We start from the raw sequence: 26,262 nt of genomic DNA, 5'->3' as shown, positions 1-26,262 counted from the left end.
AACCAGCCATACAGATAAAATATATCAAATCACATGATGTCAATTAGTGATGCAAACCTCTTTTCTTTAAAACAGGTTTTAAAGACACAGCATTATTAAGACCCGGGTACACATTAGCCCTCAGGTCTAGTATCCATCTTAGCTCTATATACTCTGTTTCATTAACTATATCACCTTCTCTAATATTAATGTCAACTTTATGCAAGACCAAAAACTTAAATCAGTGGACATCACCCATTCAATCACATTGTTTTTCCAATGTAGAACCATTCACAGGCTGTGCACTGTGCTCAATAAATTATGTTTTTATCAGTGCAGTCAGCATAAAAGTGAAACTCAGTCTCTTTCATAGACCTAGGATGTATAACAGAGCTAACTGCCCATATGTGTCTGCAGGCACTACAAGATTTACAGGCATATGTACCTCTGCGCTGAGAGTATGTCCTGCCATGGTAGTTCTGTTTATAGCATAGACGTTGCTTCAAGGTTTTATTATTTTTAAATGTAAATTGTGGATAGGGACCAACTACACTACTAACATTTGGATCTGTCATAAGTATTGGCAAATTCTTTTTTACTACATCACAAATAACATTAATATTACTTGAGTATGTCAGAGTGAATCGACTTACGCTACCTTCATGGGATCGTGTATCCACTACTTGTTGGTCCGAGGGGTCAGAAAAGTATGGCTTAATCTTATCCCCAGTAGAGGACCTGGCTTCATTGATAGCCCGCTCTATGACCCCTATTCTATAGCCATGCTCTAACAATTCTACTCGTAAGGTATCTAATGACTCTTGAAGTGAGGAATCATTAGTGTGCAGTCTCATTACTCTAAGCACTTGATTTTTAATCGTATTCCTTGGAATGTGCCTTGGGTACATACTGGTATTATGAAGAATATTATTCTTTCTGCAAGATTTCCTGTACATACTAGTTGACAAGTTAGCTAATTCATCCTTATTAACTGCAGTGTCAAGGAAGTCTATATTCTCGGCAGAATAGTGCATAATAAATGAAAGAAAAGTCATTGTATTCTGTAAATGATCAACAACTTCCAACAGTAGATCAGTCAGTCCTCACCATACAAAAAACACATCGTCCACAAAACGTTTATAGAATTTCACACATGCTTCAAATCAAGCAGTGGTGAAAACAGACTGCTTCTCCCAGTATGCCAATACAATATTAGCATATGAAATGGCACATACCATGCCCATTGCTACTCCCAATTTGTGTAGGAAGTATTCTAATTCAGAAATGAAAACATTGTTCTCTAATATCAATTCCAGGAGTGCGCACAATAACCCCACCTTCAAATTAGAAAAAACACTATCACGTCAAGAACAACCTAATACTATCTATCCCTGTATCGTTTGGAATGACCGTAAAAAGTTAATTGACATCAAGTGTCACAAATAAAACACTTTTCAAATAAAAAAAAAAACCTGTCGACCATTGGTATAGGTCTTGCAGAAATTGCTTAGTATATTTTAAAATGGTTGTGATAGTTTCTAGAACAAATCTAAGCTGCTTTTCAACATATAGAGATAGGATCTGTTAACCACCCTCTCCCTGAGAATATAGGTAGAAAATGGGGGTTAACAGCATCTTTATGTTTTTTCGGTAATCCGTAAATAATAGGTATCCTGGGATGATCAACTGTAAATAAGGTATATAGGCCATAATCAACTTGTTAGTCATCAACAGATCATACAGATAAAAGTTAACTCTATTAACAAGTAACTTCAAATAGACCTCTTCATCATTAACATACTAAACATTCTTTCAATATACAAACTCTTATCTAATATGACTATCCCACCACCCTTGTCAGCTGGTCTGATCATTAGTTGCTGTGCCTTAGTTTAATCACTCAAAGCTTCCATTTCTTTAAAAGTTAAATTATAAAATGTTGCACTGTTCCGCTTATCTATAAAGCATTTCCTTAAATCATTCTCACATATGTTTAAAAATCCCAAGACAAAATAAAGTAATCCCCAGCAAGTAAACCAGTACCATTGTAACCAACAAACAACAAAACAGATAAAAGCAACAGTAAAGCGAAGGACAAATCCAGATACCATCCAATGAAATATAAAACGATTTTTATCAGGTTGGCGCTTTCACCACTAATGTGGCTTCAGCAGACCATCAACATAAACTAAAAAGACAATACATTGCAGTTAAATACTTACATAAAACGCTTCATTATTTCAAAAATGGATCCATTCACTATTGGGTTGACTGTGCGTATGCACGTAGAATAAATTACGTCAGCTATTCAAGCTAAACTGTTTAAAGTCACAGTACATCATTAAACATTCATTTAACAAGTCAATATTACCCAAAAATATAAAAGCATAACTCATCAACTTATACTTTGTATTTAAGATAAAATAAAAAATAAATTATTCCCATCTAAATATACAAATTCTATATTAGTTCCTAAGTAACTAAAGATAAATGTTACGGTCATAATGATTGCTACCACTAATAATTGAACAGATCAATTTCTTCATATGGACATCTAGAGTCCAACTAGATTTTCATCCAGGGTATGACAGCCAACTCCAATTTACAATGGCACGCTCATTTTTTGAATAAATTCATAAGATATATATATATGTTCACTGCGTGCTAGTAGCACTCAAACCAAGGTACCTGTCAGAATACAAATCTCACAGTTTTCCCACTATGGGCAGAAGCCAACATCTGCTTCAGCAAATGAGTCATAGTCATATCTAGTTATACTAATTATAGTCTTCAGCTCTACAGTAACATAATCACATATAAATCGATGTCGCACGAGCAGTCCCCAGCAGGCAACGGCATACACAATATATCTACCAAAGGCAAAAACTGAAAATAAAAACTAACATCCGTTCCAGCAGCTATTAGCAAACTACAATAGTCTATCACATATTAAAAATCCCACTCAAGCTGCCACACTCATACAATTGTGACATCAAGCTCAATACATATGTTTACTAGAAGTCAGAATTAAAATATAAACTAATATCAATCCCAGCTGCTGTTCATAAATGGACTACAGTGATATTTAATCACATATTCCAATGGGGATCATCATCAACAGGTGAGCACTTCCCAAGGTATCAAACTATATTCACGATCGCTCCATCCTATTATCCAAAAAGCTTAACAAGTAACCAATAATACAATTCGCCAACTAAAAGTAAAAATCAATGTTCATCGAACAACTATCAGCAAATCAAATTAGACAATATCCATTACACAATATTCCTAAAATATGTCTATAAATTGCAGAAATAGCTATTGCATATTAAAATTCAAATTATACCAAAACTAAAATTCATGTAACAATTAGTAAAACAGGAGATGAAGTCATTGTACAACACATACTACATAAATACATAGCGATGGCTACTTATCATTAGGGCTAGAGCTGGAACTTGTAATAATTATAATAATAGCTTCATTACACAATATTCCTAAAATATGTCTATAAATTGCAGAAATAGCTAGTGCATATTAAAATTCCAAATTATATTAGTTAGTAGCAAAACTAAGATCCATGTAACAACTGGCAAAACAGAAATTAAACTCATCATACACATAGCAATGGCTCCTTATCATTAAGGCTAGGCTGGAACTTGTAATAATTAAAGTAATAGCTTCAATGCCTACATGTTATTGGTATACATATTATCTCATCATTCAAAGTATAAGCATAGTCAACATTTATATACTAAGAGCTCTAATACTCAATTTCAAATAATAATTATGATGCCTAACTCACTAAGCACTCTTAGCTTAACAAAAATACAAATTACAATTACATATACCCAACAATCCCATTAAATCTGCTATTTAACAAAGACCAAGAGCATTTCACAACTTAGAGCCTATTCCAAATATAATAGCAATTTTATACCTAACTCATCATATATATATATGTTATTAATATCAAAGTCATATGGTTATTGCCTATAAATGATGCACTCATACATTCCCCATATGGTATATTCTTTTTAGGCAAAATAATTAATAGCACCATCACAGCTTCCCAATCAATAAATAATGAATATGACAATATCATCATGAACTATGCAGAAAATTAATATAAATCTATGATAGTAACATAGATCAACAGTCAGATCAACAGTCACCATAAAAGCAGTTTTTTAAATATATCAGCAACAAATAAATTCATATATTAATTTAAAAAATACTGCATGCACACCATATCATTACTACAGCTTCATATAAAGCTATTTTCTAGGTAGTCCTCATGCTTCCAAAACACATTTCATAGAAAGCTTCCCATTAAGTCCTAGCCCTTTCTTCACTCTCAGTTTTAATAACCACCTTAACTCACTGTTTTCCATTAAATTCCTAATATTCCCTGCCCTAGGTTCAGGGATAATTTGTTCTAATCCCATAAACTTGAAATCATGGTTAATACTACTCGTTTCATTATATCTAGACAATGCACTAACTGAATCTCTATTTCTTAAGCTATTAGCATGTTCTCTTATTCGTTCCTTAAATGTTCTATTGGTTTTCCCAACATAGAAATGTGAACAGCAATCAAATTGTGCTAGATAAATTATGTTCTTACTATTACAATTAATTTCAGTTTCTACTTTATATATCACCCCTGTATCAGGTTGAATAAATTCATCAGTTTGTTTAATAAATTGGCATACATTATAGTGACTATAAGCTAATACAACAAAAGAGAAAAAATCTTGATAGAGACATTACAGATTTCAAAAATGGTAATGTCTTTTCATGGCCTAAACCTCAATGAACAACTAGACCTGAACATGTCAACACTACAGACACAAACAGTAATGTTGATAGTTCAGTGCCTAAAACTATAAGTAGAAGAGTAGCAGCAGATGGAAATACAATAGACATAGACAGTAGACCAGTGGACATTAACCTGGGTAATCCAGCCATTCTTGCGGGTAAAGCAGGGAACTCATCATATGGTGATGTTACATCTATGAACCAGCTGAGTCCTATAACTCAACAGTCTAGTGATATACCACCTGGACAAGCAGTGGTAAGGAGAAAAGAAACAACGCAAAATGCAGCACAAGTCTATCAGTTTTTTCCTCTACCATTTTGGCAAGAGAGAGGGCGACAGCAATTTTGATCCAGGAGTCAAGGAAGAATGAAAAGGAAAGAACAACTTGACAACACAGACTATCCAACACTGAAAAAGATGTGGCAGCAGAACTGAACCAAACTATAGTTTGGAATATATCATATAGACAATTAACTGAAGCAGAAATATTGATTTTACAAAAAGGTCTTTCGTTTATTTCGGCGCAGATGGCAGATCTGCCAGACATATTAACAGATCTAAAGCTTTTTCTTAGGAATGTTATGCTGAAGCTGACATTTCCTACAGACATACCTAGAAATGTAGAGAATTTTAAGAAATTAAGCAATTTTATGCCTGTTAATCATCCAATCTTAGAAGCATTTGGAAAAATATGTGAAGATAAATTATATAGTACATTAGGGAATAGAACAAATAATAATAGGTATGTCAATTTAACACAACAGGAGAAAGCAGCTCTGACAAATTTAAAAGCAGATACACTATTTATTAGGCCTGCAGAAAAAGGAGGCATGAGGGTGGCCATGAATCAAAATTTTTATTTCAATTCACTACACTCAATGCTCTCCAATGATAAAGTATACAGGATTATAACTATTGGGAATATACAAGACATGCAACAGTTGATAAAAATTAAGATAAATTACTTTATGGTAAGATATGGACTTTCATTGGAGTTAGTACAATTCCTTACAGTTGAAAATCCTTTGATTCCTTCATTCCAGGGGCAACCCAAAATACGTAAGGATCAGTATAAGCCACCCTTTAGACCCATAGTATTGGGGAGAGGGTGGCTAACTGAACCCTTTTCCATATTTGTCAAAAGGCACGTTAGGCCTATTCTAGACAAAGTTGATGTAGTACTTAAAGATTCTAAGCAGTTTCTAGAAAGTTTGTTTGAATTTAATGTTGAGCTACAGCAGCGCAATTGTCTTTATATGGTAACACTTGACGTAGCCTCTCTTTTTACCTCAATTCCAAACTTGGAAGGGGTGAGTCTATTGAGAAATTTTCTCATAGACAAGAGTGGATATGGAGGAACCTTAATAGACATTATATGTACATTTATGGAAATAGTCATAAAACACAATGTGTTTGTATTTGATGGCATTTACTATCTCCAATGTGAAGGTGTAGCTATCGGCACATGTTGTGCCAATAGCTACGCCAAAGCTGTCATGGCACAATGGGAGACTGAATGTGTGTTTCCACTTGACTTGTATAAGAATAACATGAGATTTTATCATTGATTTGTAGATGACATCTTCTTTGTTTGGACAGGGTCTTTATCCCTGTTAAGAACATTTGTACAAACAATAGAATGAACAACTAGTTTTCTTAAGTTTGAACTGAACTATTCAACAGAAGGGATAGCATTCTTGGATATTTTTGTGTCTATAACAGGAGATGGTCTCTTTGAGACCAAGGTTAAAGATTGTTATAGAAATACACTTCTACATAGGTCAAGCATGCACCTCAAGCAAATGTTTAAAAATATAGTTAAAGGGCAAGGGATGAGAATCTCACGTTTGAGTAATAAAGAACACACATTTGTAGAAGGCCTTACCCAGTTGGAAAATAATTTATATCAATGTGGTTATAAGGAAAAAGAAATAATTCCTATGTTAGAAGAAGTTAGACTGATGAGGCCTAATAGAGCTAAGCCATATTTTTCTGCTAGGTCAAATACTGAAGTTCAACATAATACAGTTGATAATATACATAAAAAGTTAATATATCTATAACATATACTAGTGATGTTAGTAGGGTAAAAGAGGTTTTTTATAAACACTGGCCATTACTTATGACTGATAGAAGGATCAAAGAAATAGTAGGGGAACATCCTAACTTCTGTTTTAAGAAAAGAAAAACCTTAAAGAATGCTATAGTACCCTAAGGATGAAGTTGTACCTAAAATAAAAATGGCTATAGGGACACATAAATGTTGTCACTGTAATGTATGCCAATTTATTAAACAAACTGATTAATTTATTCACCCTGATAAAGGGGTAATATATAAAGTAGAAACTGAAATTAATTGTAATAGTAAGAACATAATTTATCTAGCACAATGTGATTGCTGTTCACATTTCTAGGTTTGGAAAACCAATAGAACATTTAGGAAACGAATAAGAGAACATGCTAATAGTTTAAGAAATAGAGATTCAGTTAGTGCATTGTCTAGATATAATGAAACGAGTAGTATTAACCATGATTTTAAGTTTATGGGATTAGAACAAATTATCCCTGGACCTACGGCAGGGAATATTAGGAATTTAATGAAAAATAGTGAGTTAAGGTCGATATTAAAACTGAGAGTGGAGAAAGGGCTAGGACTTAAGGGGAAGCTTTCTCTGAAATGTGTTTGGGAAGCATGAGGACTACCTAGAAAATAGCTTTATATGAAGCTGTAGTAATGATATGGCGTGCATGCAGTATTTTTTATATTAATATATGAATTTATTTGTTGGTGATATATTTTTAAAAACTGCTTTTATGGTGACTGTTGATCTATGTTACTATCATAGGTTTATATTAATTTTCTGCATATAAGTTCCAGCCTAGCCTTAATGATAAGGAGCCATTGTTATGTATTTATGTAGTATGTGTTGTATGATGACTTTAATTTCTGTTTTACCAGTTGTTACATGGATCTTAGTTTTGCTACTAACTAATATAATTTGGAATTTTAATATGCAATAGCTATTTCTGCAATTTATAGACATATTTTAGGAATATTGTGTAATGAAGCTATTATTATAATTATTACAAGTTCCACCTCTAGTCCTAATGATAAGTAGGCATTGCTATGTGTTTAATGTAGTATGTGTTGTACGATGACTTCAGCTCCTGTTTTACTCGTTGTTACATGGATCTTAGTTTTGCTATTAACTAATATAATTTGAATTTTAATATGCGATAGCTATTTCTGCAATTTATAGACATATTTTAGGAATATTGTGTAATGGATATTGTCTAATTCGATTTGTTGATAGGTGTTCGATAAACATTGATTTTTACTTTTATTTAGCGAATTGTATTATTGGTTACATGTTAAGCTTTTTGGATAATAACTGGACGGAGCAATCATGAATATAGTTTGATACCTTGGGAAGTACTCACCTGTTGATGAGGATGATACCCATTGGAATATGTGATTAAATATTGCTGTAGTCCATTTATGAACAGCAGCTGTGATTGATATTAGTTTTTATTTTAATTCTGACTTATAGTAAACATATATACTGCACTCGATGTCACAATTGAATGAGTGTGGCAGCTTGAGTGGGATTTTTAATATGTGATAGACTATTGTTGAAGTTTGTTTGCTAATGGCTGCTGGAACAATTGTTAGTTTTTATTTTCAGTTTTTGCCTTTGGTAGATATATTGTGTGTGCCGTTGCCTGCTGGGGACGGCTTGTGCAACATCGATTTATATGTGATTATGTTACTGTAGAGCTGAAGACTATGATTAGTATAACTAGATATGACTATGACTCATTTGTTGAAGCAGACGTTGGCTTCTGCCCATAGTGGGGAAACTGTGAGATTTGTATTCTGACAGGTGCCTTGGTCTGAGTGCTACTAGCACACAGTGAACATGTATATATCTTATGAATTTATTCAAAAAATTAGCATGCCATTGTAAATTGGAGTTGGCTGTCATACCCTGGATGAAAATCTAGTTGGACTCTAGACATCCATATGAAGAACTTGATCTGCTCAATTATTAGTGGTAGCAATCATTATGACCGTAACATTTATCTTTAAAAACTGCACAGCACAGCACCACGAATGGTACAGTTGGAACCAAAAAACAAAAGCAGACAAGTACCAGTGATCCCCACAGCAACACTCAGCAACACGATTTGATTTTAGCGCTTTCAATCACTTTGATTCTGTGACCTTCTTCGGAACTAATATAGAATTTGTATATTTAGATGGAAATAATTTATTTTTATTTTATCTTACATACAAAGTATAAGTTAATGAGGTATGCTTTTATATTTTTGGGTAACATTGAATCGTTAAATGAATGTTTAATGATGTACTGTGACTTTAAACTGTTTAACTTGAATAGCTGACACCATTTATTCTACGTTCATATGCACTGTCAGCCCAATAGTGAATGGATTAGTTTTTGAAATAATGAAGCATTTTATGTAAGCATTTAACTGCAATGTATTGTCTTTTTAGTTTATGTTGAAGGTCTGATGAAGTTACATTAGTGGTGAAAGTGCTAACCTGATAATAAATCATTTTGTATATTTCATTGGATGGTATCTGGAGTTGTGCTTCGTTTTACCATTAATTTTATCTGTTATGTTTAAAAATGCTTCTAAGGCTGGTGAAAACTCAGGGGTAAAAACACTAGGTTTCTTAAAAGAATGATGCAACAAAACTTTTTCCGGAAATATCACATTTAGCATGACATTCTTAGCAAATAATTTCAAGTCCAAAACAACATCTGTTAAATCAGTTTTAACTGCCGGAATAAAGGAAAGTCCTTTATTTAATACTGCAATCTGTTTCTCAGTTAGATTAAATGATGATATGTTAAAAACTAAGTCACCTGTTGCCAGCCTCTTTTGTCTAGTTTCCTCCGTTTCACTGAATTGTCCGACCCTCAGGGGCGGCTCGTGGCATCGGGCTGCCGGACTGCAGCCCCCTCAAAATAAAAAATAGAAATAAAAAATTTTTTTTAAATTTCGGAGACTTCACGCATGCGCTGTAGTCCCGACTACTGTCAGTCTATGCACATGCTCCAGGCAGTCCGGCAGTCCCCATAGGGGGACACAAGGAGACGTCTGTGCACTTTTAAAGTGCACAGACTCGCTGGGATTATGTGTCGGGTCCGGACTGCAATAGGACAGTCTCGTTGTCGGGAAGGAGCTTTGCTTGGGATCTCGCGGGTCTTTGAAGTATTGCGTGGGCAGGATGTACGTTAGCTGGATATATTATGGAGAACAGACAGGTAAGTGTATGGTGCTTTTTACTTTTATTTTACAATGTTTATACTGGATTGACTTTATGGTGTGTGTGTGTGTGTGTAAATGCCTCAGGTGCTCATGGTGGTGTGGTAGAGAATACCTCAGGCTTGAACTCTGTACCCTGTATGCAGGTGTTAAAGACTTGAGTTCCCTACCCACCACCATTTGTAAAAAAATTGCAGATTTTTGCCTCATATTCAATCTGATCTGTTCCTCATAATATCTGTTGCAATGCTTGATATTTGATGGTGTAGTAGTAGCATTGTTGCCTCACAGCTGCAGGTTCTCAGGTTTGATTCTTGGCTGGGGTTCCTTCTTTGTGGAGGCTGTTATCTTCTCCCTGTGTTTGTGTGGGTTTGCTTTTATTTGATGTTGCACTGGTAGCATTGTTGCCTCACAGCTGCAGGTTCTCAGGTTTGATTCTTGGCTGGGGTTCCTTCTTTGTGGGGTCTGTTATATTCTCCCTGTGTTTGTATGGGTTTGTTTTTATTTGATGGTGCACTGGTAGCATTGTTGCCTCACAGCTGCAGGTTCTCGGGTTTGATTCTTGGCTGGGGTTCCTTCTTTGTGGGGTCTGTATCTTCTCCCTGTGTTTGTGTGGGTTTGCTTTTGTGTCCTCCCATGTTACAAAGACATGTCTGCATTATTTCTTCCTGGGCCTCTGCTGAAAATAGTTTTGTTCCAAGTCAGACTGTCCTGATTAAAAATGTTAAATAAAATTGACAGGCATTTGAATTTCAGACTTAAGGGTTTCTGAATGTTTAATTCCTTGCATATTTGATGGTGCAGTGGTAGTATTGTTGCCTCACAGCTATAGGTTTTCTGGTTTGATTCTTGGTTGGGGTGGCTTCTGTGTGGAGTCTGCATCTCCTCCCAGTGTTTGTGTGGATTTGCTCTGGTGCCCTGCCATTTTACAAAGACGTGTCTGCAGTATTAATCCCTGCATCTCTGCTGAAAATTGTTTTTGTTCTGTCAGCAGTAAAATTGACAGGCATTTGAATTTCAGACTTCAAGTTTCTGAATGTTTAAATCCTTGCATATTTGATGGTGCAGTGGTAGTATTGTTGCCTCACAGCTATAGGTTTTCTGGTTTGATTCTTGGTTGGGGTGCCTTCTGTGTGGAGTCTGCATCTCCTCCCTGTGTTTGTGTGGATTTGCTCTGGTGCCCTGTCATTTTACAAAGACGTGTCTGCAGTATTAATCCCTGGGTCTCTGGTGAAAATTGTTTTTGTTCTGTCAGCAGTAAAATTGACCGACATTTGAATTTCAAACTTCATGTTCTTCAGAATACATAGTAGCACAACCTCTTTTTCTAGCAATTTTCTAAGTTTATAAGATGAATATTTTAAATTTGTCCCTATTTTTGGGACTGTATTCCCCCATTATTGGCTTCGTCCAGGTTTTTGTGCTAAGGTTGACAGCTATGGCAAGAACTGAATTTACTGAATATGTTTGAGGGCTGTATTCCCTCATTACTGGGTTTGTCCAGGTGTTTTGTACTAAGAGGTTGACAGCTATGGTGAGAACTGAATTCACTAAATGATAGCCATTTAAGTTTCAGTCTTCCTCTCTTTTACAAAGCAGCTGATGTGGCGTAGTGGTATGTTACTCTGACTGTTTTTTGCTCAGGGACCTTGGCAGTAAAATGTATGGTGGCAACACAACATTTTATTCTAGCAACTTTCCAAGATTATGCAAGCAATGTTTAATGTGTCCCTGGTTTTTGGGCTTTTGACCCCCCCAGTACATTTTGGCTTTTTCCAGTTTTCTTGAGCTGCGAAGTTGAGATGCAGTTGAGTATTGAGTAGATTTTACAAGGAGCTGAAAGCTGCAGGGGAATAGAAGTTTAGTGCTTTGCCTAGTTAATACTATAGCACAACAGGTTGTGTACTTGCTTTTGATGCAGAAGGCTGTGGGTTCTACTCCCACAAGGGGTGGATGCTGCCATACTGAGAATGTTCTCCTTGGTGAAGATACTAACTATGAGTCTGTTATCAGTTTGCCATCCATTTCCTATTGCAATATTATTACTAGCTTATCATTTTTTAATCTAATATAGGCAATTTATTCCTGAGGGGCAACAGACACTTTATTTTTCGATGAAACCATGAAATATAAAGGTGATTGCTAGCAGCAACCGCTTCATTAGTTACAGATTTCTTTAATGTGGAATTATTTAGATGACTTACTTCAGAGATTGTGCATATTTACTGATAATGGACTGTAGAATTGTGCATATTTACTGATAAAGGTGGACTGTAGAATTGTGCATATTTACTGATAATGGTGGACTGTAGAATTGTGCATATTTACTAATAATGGTGGACTGTGGAATTGTGCATATTTACTAATAATGGTGGACTGTAGAATTGTGTATATTTACTAATAATGGTGGACTGTGGAAGTCTGAGTAGACTTTTTTATGATAAATGTTCTCAACTGGGCAGTTTTGCCATTATGGGTGCATATGGTTTGTTTCATTGCTTACTGGAAAAATGTTAAAAACAAATTTAAAACACCCTCTAACAAGTGTACTGTATTGTACAAAGAATATAATTTTAGTACAATGAGGAAGGTGTATCAAAGAGCACATGTATGTTTCATATGGAAGGGGCCTAAGATTTGAAAACAGCCCAAAATTAATCTTTATCTGCCACTGGCAAAATGTATTTTCTTTGAATGTGGGTTTCAATGCTGTTTCAATAAATGTGAGTTTCAAGGGCAGAGAAGTTTTAATGCTAAGTTTTCATTGTGAGACTGCATTGCTTTGTTTAACAGATGACTTAGTGTTTGTGCTGTAAAATACAAAATAAAACTTTCAAATGAAGTCCAACTCATCATAGAAGTAAAGCAGTATGCACATTAGTGTTTATGGTAAATGGAGTGAAATAGCCAAGTAATGGTTCATTGGAATGGCTGCAGAGGCTCCATTCAACCATTATTTTGTCAGGGGGGAAGGGCAGCAAACTCAGACAGGCCCAGCTGAACTATACCTCCCAACTGTCCAGATTTTCAAAGAATGAATAGATTTTTGCTTCTTATTTTTGGTTTGTTCTTCATAAAATTTGTAGTTTTCTGGCAAATCATTTAGGAATTAAGTCACTAAATAATAAGTTTCAGACTTCATAACCTTCAGAAAAATGCATGTTAAAGTAAGAGTTGTTCTATCAACTGTCTCAGTTTATACAAGAGCAATGTTTAGTACTGTTTATATGTGCCCCCAATATATTTGGCCTTGTTCAGATTTACTGCATTAACAGGTTGAGAGGTACATGCAAATAAATTGCTTTATAGAATTAGGCATAGCCAACCTCTCAACTGTCCCCAATTTTTGGCTCAAAATGTTGCTCTTCCCCCTAATAATCCCTCCGCAAAATAGCAATTTTGGAAGAAAACATGGAGGGTTTACAATTAAGAAATAACTGTAATAATCAAAGTTATAGATTACTTGAAATGAATGTAGATTATTTTATTTTGTCAGCTGCTCAAGGTAGCAGTATTAATATTAAAGTGTGCCTTCTTTGACAGGTAGCAGCTGTACTGTGTGTCTATTTTATATTTTTGCATCACATTTTTGGTCCATTTTTCATAAAATTGTGTTTTTTGGCAAATTAGTGACAAATCACTAAAGACTGAAGTTAGAAAATGACAGACATTTGAGTTTCAGATTTTATACCCTTCAGAAAATTCATACTACTGCAAGACCTATTCTGTTATCTTTCTAAGTTTATTAGAGCAATATTCAAAAATTGTCCTTATTTTTGGGCCTTTGTCCCACTTCTGTGTATGGCTTTGTCCAGATTTCTTGCTCTTGAGGTTGAGAGGTATGACAAATGTGTCAGGGCCATCACAGTCAGCCAGAGAGATTTCAAATTGTGACACGCTTGTTGCACCCCACTCCCCCATGTAGTGACTCTGGATGTGTCCAAGCAAGGCAAGGAGTAGTTGTATCTACCTTGGATGGGGAGGACACACTGCATAAGTACTACAGTGGCTTTTCATCTGTCCTTCATTTTGCAGAATGGTCTGGTTTCTGTCATATTTTTGTACTGTTGATTTATGCTTATTACTCAAAGTGCCTGTTGCTCTGTGTTTAAGTAGCAATGCTTTAATGACCATAAGGTAAGCTTGTCTGAGATCGTAAGATGCAAGTAAGCTTTAATAAGCATACTGTTAAAGAATTGCCAACATTGAAAGCCTTTCTGTTGTTGCCATGCAGAGAATACTTGACTAGATAATGTATAAGCCTTGGGTATTAAAGGACAGGATTCCATTATTTTAAAAGCTCATTACACTTGTTGGAGACTTCCAGTCATCTCTACAGACTTTACCCGTAAACTAAACAGAATGCCAATCATGTGTGGTCCATAACATGTACAGTAATCCTTTAAGCAATGTATCTTGAGCTTGTTTCTTGTTTGCTTTTCATTTTTTTACTTTTATCATGTTTTCCCCATGAAACAAGTTGTCAAGCAGCAGGTCTTTTTTGGATAAGAAACATTTTTACAAGTGGGGACATCACATAGATTTCTACTTTCAGCATGTTACTTGGTACTTTAATAAAGCTGAATATATTATATATTAGAACTGCAGTGCAAGGAGAAGTGGTTTGAGTTGAGTGCTTCTGGTTTTTCTTATACTTGATTTTGACTGGCATTCCAGTAATGTATTTAAAAAGTAATTTATTTTTCATGCCTCACAACCTTTTGTTTCCATCTAGATATTAAGTAAGCTGTCATGCAGCCAATGTATTGAAATATTTTTATTCTTCTACACTTATTTTTGTCTTGATTGGACTTTCATAATGATGGTTTGCCACCCAGGGCAGTGTATTTAATTAAAGTTAGTTTTTTGTGGTTTTGTGCATAGCTCCTCCCCTTTCTGGTTGACCACACCCCTTCCCCTTGACCCCACCCATTCAGCTGTCTCCTGCAGCCTCCCTGTGATTTGAAGTCACCAGCCGCCACTGCCGACCCTGTCCTAGGTCTGTGCTGTCGACTGTGTGAACATCCCTTCCATTTCTCCTGAAGTATAGGCAGAGCTTTCTCTAAAAAAATGGAATTCAGGGACTGAAAATGTGTTGGAGCTGAGACATTATCTGTAGCCTCATGTATTTTGGCTGCAGATAATACTTTAGGTTTTACCACCAAAGCCTGTAGATTCCCCGACATATTGCTGCCGGATGTACATGCTGCAGTTGATACATCTTCGTCAACATTTAACTGACTCATGGTGTACTGATTGAAAATGCTAGCATAAAACGTAAAGTACAGTCTGCTGCCAAAATAGAGAAGACATTTACTCTAATTGAGGAACAGATCGCAGTATTAAATGAAGGACTTTCCTTTACTCAGGCAGTTAAAACTGATTTAACAGATTTTTTTTAGACTTGAAATTATTTGCTAGGAACGTCATGCTAAATGTGATATTTCCGGATAAAGTTTTGTTGCATGATTCTTTTAAGAAACCTAATGTTTGGAGCTTTTCTCTCCGGGCCTCCGCTGAAAAAGGACATGTATCCAGTCGGACCATCCTGGTTAACAAATGTAAAATAAATAATAAATAAAATAAATGTTTTTACCCCTGAGTTTTCACCAGCCTTAGAAGCATTTTTAAACATATGTGAGAATGATTTAAGGAAATGCTTTGTAGATAAGCGGAATGGTGCAATTTTTTATAATTTAACTTTTAAAGAAATGGAAGCTTTGAGTAATTTAACTAAGGCACAGCAACTAATGAGCAGACCAGCTGACAAGGGTGGTGGGATAGTCGTATTAGATAAGAGTTTGTATACTGAAAGAATGTTTAGTATGTTAAATGATGAAGAGGTCTATATGAAGTTACAAAAATTTCAGGTTACTGGAATTGTTAATAGAGTTAACTTTTATCTATATGATCTGTTGATGACTAACCAAATTAATTATGGCCTATATACCTTTATTACAGTTGATCATCCCAGGACACCTATTATTTACAGATTACCAAAAATACATAAAGATGCTGTTAACCCCCCCTTTTTGACTTATACTCTTAGGGAGAGGGTGGTTAATGGAGCTGTTGAAAAGCAGCTTAGATTTGTTCTAGACACTTATCACAACTGTTTTAAAAGATACTAAGCAATTTCTGCAAGACCTATACAAATGGTCGAAGGTATATTTTTATTTGAAAAGTGTTTTATTTGTGACACAATGTCAATTCACTTTTTACGGTCATTCCAAATGATACAGGAATAGATAGTATTAGGTTGTCTTGACATGTGATAGTGTTTTTTCTAATTCGAAGGTGGGGCTATTGTGCGCACTCATGAAATTGATATTAGAGAACAATGTTTTCATTTTTGAATCAGAATACTTCCTACACAAATTGGGAGTAGCAATGGGCATGGCATGTGCCAATTCGTATGCTAATATTGTATTGGCATAGTGGGAGAAGCAGTCTGTTTTCACCGCTGCTCGATTTAAAGCATGTGTGAAATTCTATAAACGTTTTGTGCATGATGTGTTTTTTGTATGGCAAGGACCAACTGATCTACTGTTGGAATTTGTTGATTATTTACAGAATACAACGACTTTTCTTTCATTTACTATGCATTATTCTGCCGAGAATATAGACTTCCTTGACACTACAGTTAATAAGGATGAATTGGGTAACTTATTAACTAGTATGCACAGGAAACCTTGCAGAAAGAATAATATTCTTCATAATACCAGTATGCACATAAGGCACATTCCAAGGAATGTGGTTAAAAATCAAGTGCTTAGGGTAATGAGACTGCATACTAACAAGACCTCACTTCAAGATTCATTAGATACCTTACCAGTAGAATTTTTAGAGTGTGGCTATAGAATAGGGGTCACAGAGTGGGCTATCAATGCAGCCAGGACCTCTACTGGGGATAAGATTAAACCATACTTTTCTGACCCCTCGGACCAACAAGTAGTGGATACACGATCCCATGAAGATAACATAAGTAGGATGACTCCGACATACTCAAGTAATATTAATGCTACTTGTGATGTAGTAAAAAGGAATTGGCCAATACTTATGTTAGTAGTGTAGTTGGTCCCTATCCACAATTTACATTTAAAAACAATAAAACCTTGAAGCAACATCTATGCTATAAACAGAACTACCATGGCAGGACATACTCTGAGTGCAGAGGTACATATGCCTGTAGATCTTGTAGTGCCTGCAGACACATATAGGCAGTTAGCTCTGTTATACATCCTAGGTCTATGAAAGAGATTGAGTTTCACTTTTATGCTAACTGCACTGATAAAAACATAATTTATTGGGCAGAGTGCACAGCCTGTGAAGGGTTCTACATTGGAAAAAAACAATCATACACTAAAGGAAGGAGTGCTTGAACACATTAATGATATCCATAATAAGAAAGTTAGTAATGCTTTGGTCAAACATGTGATTGAATTGGGTGATACCCACCGATTTAAGTTTTTGGTCCTGCACAAAGTTGACATTAATGTTAGAGAAGGTGATATAGCTAATGAAACAGAGTATATAGAGCTAAGATGGATACTAGACCTGAGGGCTAATGTATACCCGGGTTTCAATAATGCTGTGTCTTTAAAACCTGTCTTAAAGAAAAGAGGTTTGCATTACTAATTGACATCATGTGAGTTGATATATTTTATCTGTATGGCTGGTTATTTGTATATAAGGTTTTTAATGAATGTGATTTTTGTTATGATCTGAAAAAGCGGGTTTGCCGCGAAAGCGCTTACCAGTTCTTATTATTTTCTACTACTATTAAATTGGATTTTACTTTAACTTCAGCCTTGAGGACGTTTTCTTATGATTTATTTTGGCTAAGTCAGATCTGTTGAGATTAATGAGTATAGGGGATACATACAGAAGTGTGGAGACTAGGTCGGTTCTGGCAATAATGACTTTAGTAGTTTTGGAGAGGTATTTGTTTCATCTGAATAGAGTTCCAAGTTTTTGTGAACTTTTTTTTTTGTTTGGACAATACGTAGGTTAAACTTCATGTTTTGATTTATTATAATGCCTAGAAGTTTAGTTTGGGGGACTGGTATAATAGTTTTGTTGCTTCAAATTATTTTGAATAAAGGGATCAATCTATGGCTTTTCTGGGATGAAATAGCATCACTTTAGTTTTGCTTGGGTTGAGTATGAGTTGTGTATCTGACAGCTATGTTTTGATTGCAATAAAGGATTGTTGTGTTATTTTTTTGAAGTTCATGAAGGGTTGGGGCAGAACAGATTAAGGTTGAGTCATCCATGTATTGGACTAATGTAGTGTGAAGGGTGGCAGTATGAAGGTTTTTGGTGAATAAATTGATGATAAGGGGGCCAAGTACAGACCCTTGTGGAACACCTAAAGGAGACAGATTGTTTTGCCATTTGACAGCTTGTCTGCGATCTGATAAGTAGTCTTGGAACCATGCAAGAGTGGAGTAGCTTAGACTGACTTCAAATAGTACAGTTAAGAGTTTATTATGAGAGATGGTATTAAACACTTTAGAGAGGTCTAGAAAGATAGAAGATATAAGGTTGCCTTCATTCCGGTGTTGATTAATAGTGTTAGTGAAGCTAATAAGGGCTGTGGTAGTGCTGTGATTAGGGCGGAATCTGTGCTGGGTATTTGCTAGGAGCTTGTTGGATAAGAGATGGTTTTGGATTTGAGTATGTATGTATGCACTTTTCAAGAAATTTTAATAAAGGTGATATGATAGCAATGGGCCTGTAATTTTATAGTTCTGCTATTGTTTTGTAATGGTATCATGTGTGATATTTTCCAGAGACCTGGGAAATGTTGTTCAGAGATGGAGCCATTGCTTAGTAAAGAGATTGGGTATGATATGGTTTTAGTTGTAATTTTGAGGTATTCAGCAGGATGCTTTTTTGCTGCAAGGGTTGTGGGTTTAAATTTATTAAGATATTTATATATAGTACTTGAAACTGGTTGTAGGGAAAAGTGGTTGTTGTTAAAAGCTAAGGAAAAGAGATGTGGTGGTAGGGTTGGGCAGTTATTATTAGTGAGGGCAGTTATGGATTCAGTGAAATATTTGTTGAACTGGGTGGCAATATCATCAATGGAGTGTCTGGTTGATGGGGAGGGTGTGTTTGCTTGGCCTGCTTGCAGAATTTTGTTATTAGCAAAGCAGAAATTTTGTGAGCTATTTTTGTGCTTGGATTGTACATCAGTATAGTGTTTTTTGTCAAGTCTGATTTGTTTTTTAGATTTATTTCTTAGTTCTAAGTATTTCTGTTGATTCGTTGTGGTTTTGTTATGGACAAATGTTTCCCAGGTTTTATCTCTTTCTTTTAGGAGTGATCTTGTTTCTTTGGTAAGCCAGGGGGTTAATAGTTGGACTTTATTCTTACTGTTCTAGTGGGGGCCGTGTTATTTAGGATGTCTAGGAAGGTAGTGTTGAAATATTCTACTGCACTGTCTAGGGGAGGAGTTTCAGTGTTTTCCAACTACAGAGTTTGAGGGTGGACACAAAGTCTTGAAGTTTGAAGTGTTTTGTATATCAAATTTGTTGGAAAGAAGTTTTTATTGGATTTGCATGATGTCAGAGAACAAATGTTGAGAGGTGGTCACTAAGAGAGTCTGGAAGGCCACCAGAGTGATATGCTAGTATAGGTTGGTTAGTAAGGATCCAGTGAAGGATGGGCTCTTTTTAGTTGCTTTGTCTACCACAGTTATAGATTAGATTACTTGAGAGAGGCCGTAGAGGTTAATATGGTCCATAGGGTGAGGTGAGTTACAGGAGGACTTTCATCATTTTACACTTCTTCAGCTCCATTTCATACATCTAAGAAGTCTACACAGATGAAAGCTCTTATCTCAATAAAACCTATAAAAGGAATGATCTGGACTAAGTCTGTTTTTTGAAGAAGGATTATTTAGAACTGGATTTGATTTGCTTTTAGAAATTAAATTATGTAGATGAAGGGATTGCCCTAAATACTTGGACATCCAACAATCCTCTATTGGAATTTTGGTGAATCACAGCTGAGTGGACATTGATCTATACAGCATAATGTCCAGCATAACATAATTGTACTGAGTTGTGTTTCCTGAGAACACACCAGTATCTGAAAGTATATTTCACAATGTTGTGAGCATTGTAAACCATGCATTGCACTGTAGTACCTGTACTGTCCATGCATGAAACAATGCCAAAACAGTACCATACAGCAACACAATTAGCAGTGACCCACATGTACCAGTCATCATCATACACAACTGAGAAGAGACACATCATGCAGTGGCAAGGAACATATGGATACTGAAGGACACAGAATGCACATAGTGCATAGCATGGAACATACATCATGAGTAGTATGAAATATTTCCACAGGGTATTCATACTGAAAGTGTGAGCAGGATCAGTACATTCTGTAGAGCTTTGAAAATGTATCACTTGGGGACTGTACACTACATTAAAAATTGCTGTACCTCAGGGAATTCCTCTTTCTTTGAGGTATAACCATCTTAGAGTTAGTATATATAAGTAATGCACTAAAGCAGCTGCAACATCGCATGTCCCCACTTGCAGGGAGGCTTGCTGAACTGCAAAAATGCTTTAAGTTTGTAATAGTGAGTTTTGCAAGTTACTGTTGTACCTTTTTTTTTTTGAGTCGCATTTACATGCTTTAAGTGCTGGGAATGAGTCAGAGTATCAAGCTTTGCAATTCTGCTAGGTATTTCCAGGCTAGGTTAGAGCCCCATAACCTATTCTCTCCTGCCTAGGAAACCCCTCAGCCATTCACTCCCTAGAGAGAGTTGGGCAGATGCTGTTCTCTGAGGAGTTTGCTGCAGAGTTGTACTCTAAACAATCACACTGAGATATTGCCTTACCTGCTAGAAGTGAGTCAACAGTGTATCTTCTGATATGGTCAGAATGGAAGACAAATGCCACAGAGCCATACTGCACGGTGTCCCACTGTATGATTAAGCTGTGGCAATGAAGGATATTAGTAGCAAAGCATGAGGCTAGCCCCATCAATTCCACACTTTCCCATAATGGGGAGGAATGTTGCTTGGATATAGCTACTGCTTCTCTTAAAGAAAGGTGAGTTTGCAAACGTGTTTCTGCCCTCTCTGTGAAGATTGTTATCTCCTTATGTGGAGCATATTCTCACACTCTTTGTATAGCCATCCATTACACCCATGTGACCTGCTGTCACCAAGATATGGGCAGCATCAATAGACACTAACATGGTGTCTACTTCAATCACATTCTGTGTCCAGAGAGTCGGCATCCATATCAGTGGTGTTTCCAGTGCAATAATGACAAAAGAGAAATGTTAAGATTATAATATGGTGATGTAAGTTACCTCATGAAAAATGTGAGAGCTATACAGCTGCAGAATCATTCCTGGTTGGATGCATACCCAGGGTGTAGCCTTGAGGTGCCTAAAAAGCAAACAATTAGAGCAGGGGGCATGAAAAGGGAGTAGGCATAAATTACTGCATATTGGTTTGTTAAATATATATGTTATGTACTCATCAGGCTGATCATTATGGGAGAGCTGCAATCTCCTGTCCACTACCTAGGAAGTGTCATAGCAGCCACTTGAAATGATTCTGCATACCACAGGGCTGAACTGAGTGACAAAAAAGGCCTCGGTTACAGTAACTTTTCCTATAGCTACTTAAGACATAACAGGCCGAGTTTTATTTCCTCAATCCCAGGTCACCTCAGTTACAGTAACCTTCCCTACAGCTGCTTAAGACATAACAGGCCAAGTTTTATTTCCTCAATCCCAGGTCACCTCAGTTACAGTAACCTTCTCTATAGCTGCTTAAGACATAACAGGCCGAGTTTATTTCCTCAATCCCAGGTCACCTCAGTTACAGTAACCTTCCCTACAGCTGCATAAGACATAACAGGCCGAGTTTTATTTCTTCAATCCCAGGTCACCTCAAGTTACAGTAACCTTCCCTACAGCTGCTTAAGACATAACAGACCGAGTTTTATTTCCTCAATCCCAGGTCACCTCAGTTACAGTAACTTTCCCTACAGCTGCTTAAGACATAACAGGCTGAGTTTTATTTCCTCAATCCCAAGTCACCTCAGTTACAGTAACCTTCCCTACAGCTGCTTAAGACATAACAGGCCGAGTTTTATTTCCTCAATCCCAGGTCATCTCAGTTACAGTAACCTTCCCTACAGCTGCTTAAGACATAACAGGCCAAGTTTTTTTTCCTCAATCCCAGGTCACCTCGGTTAAAGTAACCTTCCCTACAGCTGCTTAAGACATAACAGGCCAAGTTTTATTTCCTCAATCCCAGGTCACCTCAGTTACAGTAACCTTCCCTACAGTTGCTTAAGACATAACAGGCCGAGTTTTATTTCCTCAATCCCAGATAATTGATGTTGCTCTTCTACAAAAATGTTGAAGATACTTTGCTCACTCTAAGATTACACTCGGAAAAAAACTAGGCAGATTTTTTGGTATGATCTTTCAGATCGTCCTTCCTCCAAGATGTCATGACCTTGGAGTGTAAATGATTAAGTAAAGGGATACGGAGTCAAAACACATCCCACAGAAAGGTGCAAGAGAGCTTGTCCTTTTGCAAAAAGTATTTTTTTGTTCTTTTGTTTAATTTAGATACTAGAAAGTCCACTGTTTTGCTTCTGTTTAGACTCCGGAAGGTTTACTGCTCATTATGTTGCATAATTTTGGTACCAGACATCTGTTTGTTACTACACTAGTTTATTACTATGTCCTGTCAATCATCATGAGTTAGATGTTGCTTTGATTTCAGAATGTACCAATAGCTGTATTTAGTAATTTTATACTCTGACCTGTTCTTTGAGCCTTTCTACCTGGGTCATGGCAGAATAGGATCTACAGACCAGTTTGTTCATCCTGTTATCAAATAAGATTAATAAGTAAAATCATAGACATAATGTTAGCTCTATTCCTGTGTCATTGATGTGTTTCCTGCCACATACATTCCATGATTGCTAAGGCATGCCATGCTCATGTGTCATGACTGTATCCTGCCTCATGATTTCCGTGGTTATTTCTGTGTCATCAGTGCCTTGTGCCAAATGCCACATACCACATACATGTAGTGTCTGTTCCCTCATGTTCAAGTGTTATCAATACCTCATGTCACATGCCATACTGTTTCATGCCTTCACTGAATTTCAGACATGCTCCAGACTCATCTTTGTTGCATGCCGCTTGCCGCATATCACATGCAGAAGGTGGTTGCTTACTTATATTGATATGTACCTCCAGCCACATGCCTTCTGTGGTTGTCTACCATTTCTGTACCATTCTTTCTTTCTTACTGGTGGTGGCAACAGACAAAATGAGTGTCCCAGCTGAAGGTGCACAACAGCTGAGGGGCACCTCCTTCAATGAGTCCTGATTTGAATGGGGAAAAAAGCCTTCACAATAGGATTCACACAACTTTCTAAAACATTTATTCTGGCAGGAAGTAAAGCACCCACCACATCCAGCATGCTATTGTCTATGCTGCATACAGCCTCATTCTTATTATAACCAGCTGTAAGGTCATTCACCTTGTGTAGTGCTCACTGCCAGTAGAAGTGATTTTCAGCCTTGAGTTCAAAACTAAGCACCACATGTTTTGTCTTCATAAACTACCTCTGGTGTACACTCATACAAAAGATGATTACTCCATGTATTCCAGATGTGAGTCATCTGTACAGAAAAGACCGGTGCTGGGTGCATGAGTTGCGATAACTTTCATAGTACTAGTGAAATGATCTAGTACACATTGTGTGTTACTGCAGACATCCTGATAATTACTAATGATATCCATTGCCCTCTACATTTTTATCACCTCTTGATGATTTCCTCTGGTCACTAGGTGCAGATGTGGCTGGAAGCTTCTTATCCGAGTAGACATGCTAGACTGTTGTTATCAGCTCAACAATCATACAGACAGATAGTGATTTAGAACTGCAAATAAGCAGAAGTTGCCTGAACAGAAAGCAGTGTGGCATGGCAGTGATGTGATGCCAGTGCTTCCAACTCTCATAGCAGTATTGGGAAGAGACTCGTGGCAACCAATACCCATGGAAATAAATGGGGTGCTGCTCTCAATGTGACTGCATGATTTCCATATGTAGATGCCAGGGCATATTATGAAGTAATGATAGAGCGATCATAAAACAGCCAGGTCAGACTGTTACTAGTTCACAATATTTGTGTCATCTGATTATTCATAATGATGGTCTGGTTCATTCCCTGCATCACTTACTGACTCTCTACTGTTCCTGTTGCCTTGACTATTTCATTAGTCTTCTTCCATCAAATACTGCTACTCCAACCCAGAATGAAATAGTATCCAACCCATCAACACTCATTTTGCCAGAATTTGGTTTCTAGTAAAGTAGAATGGTATTAAACAAATGTTGTGTTATGTATGCAGCAATATTCACATATTTTATTACCTAAAATTGCTCTTTTTTCATATAAATCAAATTTTAGAAAGATAATTTAATATATACCTATTCTATTATGAATCATATCCATTCTCTGACTCATTTAGTTAATATATGCTTTTTGTTTTGTTTTTTAATGTTTTGCAACCATTGATTGGCTCAAATGTAGGATTTCTTTTATTTATGACTCACTACTAAATTTAGACACCAAGATTTTTTTAACAGTAATCTTTATAGCAGGTATGCTTATTTCAAATATATTTGCTGTGACATACAAACAAAATCGAAGACCTGCAGAATTCAATAGGTACAGATATAAGACGTCTCCAAAACTCCAATAACTAAAGTTCAATCGATGGAAAGTGCTGTGAATGCATTTTGTGACAGCTGTCCTACTGCTTCAGATGTGTTATGTACGATTGCAGAAGGCAAGAAGAACATAAAAGCTTCACAGTCTCACAAGTATTTCTCAGTATTTTATATTTTAGGAAGTCTCCAGCACATATTACAAAAAACGGGGACTATGAAAACCTTTCAAAGTAGAATGTCTTGAGATAAAATATAAGGTTTCATTCATTTTCTTTATGTAACAAGTTAGTAAGCTTAAAAAATATAAACAGGCCAGCAATGAGAGTTTAAAAAAAGCTGAAATTGAGACTAATGACATCATTTCAGAAAAACAGCAGAGTATTAATGACATTGTTGAAATGAACTAAATAGGTCAGCACATAGGATCTTTCTTTGCATTACATGCAGTTTCCTTATTTATTTGTTTATTTATTTGTTTGTTTATTTATTTATTAAAATTTGATTACCAGTAATGGCCGGCTGGGTAGGTGCACATTTTCACCAGAGGCCCAGGGATAAAAGCTTCAAAGTATTACAAAAACATTTTAAGAACAATAATTGTACAATCTCCAAAATAATACAAAAACATTTACAGTTTAAATCATTATACCAAATTAGACATGTGAAAACATTAGTTAAGAATAGATACAACTTATATGGCAATGATTTAATATTTAAAGGAATTTTAAAAGGTTTATGGTTTATGGAGAAAGTAAAGGTAAGTTAGCAGAATACAAACAGGAATTGCAATAAGAAGTGAAGCTATGGAGACTTTATTTTCTCCGTTGCTTCCGTTTCAAAGCATTGATGTACTGGGTATGCATGGGAACGCAAGTCCCATATGCATGCGCAGTACATAAACACAAGGAAGCAGTTTACCACCAGCCGCGGAAGAACAGTAATGCGCCGTTATACAAAGACATTATTTAAGAAAAGAAAGTATTTTTTTCTTAAATAATGTCATTGTATAATAGCAATAACCAAATCCGTGGCTGCGGTGTATTGAAATTTAGCAGCAGTAAGAAACTCCTGCAAATATGGCAGGTGCACGGCCCAAAATTACTAAGTCCACAAAAAACACATAGGCCAGCACTCAAAGGCAAAAGGTGTATATAAGCAAAATATAATTTATTTGAGCATATTTAGGCAAAACAGACTGGTTTCGGCCCAGTTATTAAGTCTTCCTCAGTGGGAGGCTTAATAACTGGGCTGAAACCGGTCTGTTTTACCTAAATATGCTCAAATAAATTATATTTTGCTTATATACACCTTTTGCCTTTGAGTGCTGGCCTATGTGTTTTTTGTATATTGAAATTTACCCACGGTTGGCTTTATTTAATCACTCGGGCTTCACCCTCATGATTAAACCACGCCAACCATGGG

This window comes from Protopterus annectens, chromosome 2.part0 (genome assembly GCF_019279795.1).
Source record: "Protopterus annectens isolate FY-2018-M chromosome 2.part0, PAN1.0, whole genome shotgun sequence".
NCBI classification, from domain to species: domain Eukaryota; kingdom Metazoa; phylum Chordata; order Ceratodontiformes; family Protopteridae; genus Protopterus; species Protopterus annectens.
The sequence above is the reverse complement of the archived record's forward strand: the minus strand, read 5'-3'. Positions refer to the sequence as shown.